This window comes from Bombina bombina, chromosome 3 (genome assembly GCF_027579735.1).
Source record: "Bombina bombina isolate aBomBom1 chromosome 3, aBomBom1.pri, whole genome shotgun sequence".
NCBI lineage: Eukaryota > Metazoa > Chordata > Amphibia > Anura > Bombinatoridae > Bombina > Bombina bombina.
In genome coordinates, this window is record NC_069501.1 from 1,176,073,740 (window position 1) to 1,176,077,064 (window position 3,325).

Consider the following 3,325-nt stretch of genomic DNA (forward strand, 5'->3'; position numbering starts at 1 on the left):
TCCACCAGAACACTAATATTTTTTCAACCAGTTACCGCTTTTGTTTTTTAAATTATCCAAAAGAAAAAAAAGTATTTTCTATTGGCTGATGTATAAAACTTAGAAATCCTTGTATTGATTGATTTTATTTTTTTTTAATAATCAGCCAATAGAAATGCCAGAATAATGGGAATTTGCTGAAAAATATTAGTTTACTCCTGGACAGCACACTAATGTACAGGCGTAACGATGGAGCCGTCGCTTCCCCAAAGACTGGAGGAGCGGAAGATGAGGACCAAAGGAGCAGACGCAAATGAGCGGAGGATCCGTTAGCTTGCTTTTTTTTAAGGAATTGTTTGGATTACATCTGATGAAGAAAATAAGAGAACTCTTTTTTTGTTGGCTTGACAGGATTTTATAGTTTTTTCAGGATTGTTTGGAACACATCTGATGAAGACTTCTGATGGTAAGTTAAAAATGTTTGTTGTTTAATGCTTTTGTTGTCTGCTGTTTTGTTTAATGTTTTGTTGTCTTTGCGCTTTTTTTTGTATTTTGGTTGTCTTTGAACTTGCTTATTGTTGTGTACTTAGGTTAACTTTTGTAATTATGGTTGTGTACATAGATTCATTTGTGGAGTAATTATGTTTGTGTACAGTGGCAGACCTAATGAGCAGAGGGCCCTGGTGCCAGAATTTGCTTTGGCCCCCCCAATTTTTTTTAACTCAAAGTAATATTAATAAAACACTGTCTAGAGTCTTGTTTCTCAACAGCTGGGCCATAGCCTGTACTGGGCCTTGACAGCCCCCTGGTCGGCCTCAACCTGAAATGCCCCCTTAGAGCTGTGACAGGCCTGTCACTCCACTCCTTAGAAGTACCGGGCAGGCCTGTCAGAGTGCCAGTGCACATGTTCACTGTGCACATATAGCGTCAGTTTTGTGGGAGGACAGTGTGGGACAAGGAGCAAAAAGGACTGGACCTGGGCACCGCAGTTAAGTCATACCAGCCCACTGACACCAATGAATGTGTATATTTTCTTTCCCAACTTAAACCAATGCATTATAATTAATATAACCTCCCACATAACCTACTGCCTTGAGGTCACTTGGGTTGAAAACCAATGATCTGTAGCACAGATATGTATATGTGGGAGGTAGGGGTGGCAGTAGTTCCCTCTATATGGATTAAAGGCAAATGTAGGCACAAAATAACAAAAAACATTCCAGTGACAGTAAGAGGCTATATTCACTAAGGGAGATAGGTTAGGAATTTAAAGGGGAAAAAATCCTATTCGCTGTTGCAATCAGCCAATAGGATTGAGCTTTCATCCTATTGGTTATTCCAATCAGCCAATAGCATGCAAGCTCAATCCTATTGGCTGATTTCAACAGCAAATAGGATGAAAGCTCAATCCTATTGGATGATTGCAACAGCCAATAGGATTTTTTCCCCTTTAATTCTGATTGGCTGATAGAATTCTATCAGCCAATCAGAATGTAAGAGACACCATCTTGGATGACGTCATTTAAAGGAAACTTCATTCTTCAAGAGAGGTTGTAAGAAGAGGATGCTCCGCACTGGATGTCTTGAAGATGGAGCCGCTCCACGCCGGATGGATGAAGATAGAAGATGCCGTCTGGATGAAGACTTCTGCCCGCTTGGATGAAGACTTTGGCCTGCTTGGATGAAGACTTCTGCCGGCCTCGCTGAGGACTTCTGCCGCTTGGATGAGGATGGATGTCCGGTCTTCGAAAACTGTAAGTGGATCTTCGGGGGTTAGTCTTAGGTTTTTTTAAGCGTTTTGTGGGTGGGTTTTAATTTTAGGTTAGGGACTTTGGGCAGCAAAAGAGCTGAATGCCCTTTTAAGGGCAATGCCCATACAAATGCCATTTTCAGGGCAATGGGGAGCTTAGGTTTTTTAGATAGGTTTTTATTTGGGGGGGTTGGTTGTGTGGGTGGTGGGTTTTACTGTTGGGGGGGTATTTGTATTTTTTTAACAGGTAAAAGAGCTGATTTCTTTGGGGAAATGCCCCACAAAATGTCCTTTTAATGTCCTTTTAGTTTAGAGTAGGCTATTAGAGTAGGTGTAATTAGTTTAAATATTTGATTATTTTTTATTTTGTGTAACTTAGTGTTTTTTATTTTGTGTAACTTAGTTGTTATTTTTTTGTAACTTAGTAATTTTTAATAGCAGATTTAAATAACTTGAGTAGGGTTAGATTTTTAAATATGTAGTATAGTTAATTTAATTTTTAGTTTAATGTAATTTTAGTATAATAGTTAGGGTAGGTTAATTAATAGTTTAATATAGTTTAAAGTAATTGTAGTATAATAGTTAGGGTAGGTTAATTAATAGTTTAATATAGTTTATTTTAATTCTAAAGGTAAGTTTAAATTTATTATAAGATAGGGATTAATTAATATTTAATGTAAAGTTAGCGGTTTGTTAGGTTTAGGGGTTAATATCTTAATTTAGTTTATGGCGTTGTGGGGGCTGGCGGTTTAGGGGTTAATAGGTTCAGTAAGTGGTAGTGATGTGGGTGGCCAGGGGTTTAGGGGTTAATACATTTATTTAGTTCTGGTGGGCTCCAGGAGTGGCGGGATAGGAGTTAATACATTTTATTTAGTTGCGATGGGCTCCGGGACTGGCAGTATTTGGCTTAATACATTTATTTAGTTGCGGCGGTGTTGGGAAGCGGCGGGATAGGGGGTTTAGACTCAGGGAACATGTTAGGGTGTAAACGTAATTTGTTTTCTACTATAGAAATCAATGGGATATCGGGTAGCAGCGAACATAAGCTTTCACTGCTTTCAGACTCCCATTGATTCCTATGGCATCCGCGGCCTCCAGGGTGGCGGATTGAAAACCAGGTTAGCTGGGCCGGAATAGTGGCGAGCGTACCTGTTAGAAGTTTGATAAATGGCAAAAGTTGTCAGATAGTGCAAAATTTGTATTTAGAACATCTGTAATAACGTAAGCCTGTGGCGAGGTGAAATTACCCACAGGTAATTAACATTGCACACGAGCGCAATTTTGCGCTCGCGTGCAATCTCGCCCCCTGCCCGCGCACAGACAATCACGCGCGGGCAGGAGCTGTCAATCTAGCCCTTTGACTTCCATTCTTTTCCTTAGATCCAATTAACAGAGTTTAAGGGCCATTTACAATGTGCCGAGAAATATTTTAGAAATCCCATGTGGCCTAACACCAGATATTTGTTGAGCCTTGCACAAAATTTAATTTTAGGTGTAAATATCTAAAAGATGGCACAAATGATATTATACAGTACTAAAACTATAAGGGACATATCATTTAAAACAAATTCCCTGTTAGTGGGAAACATTTACTAC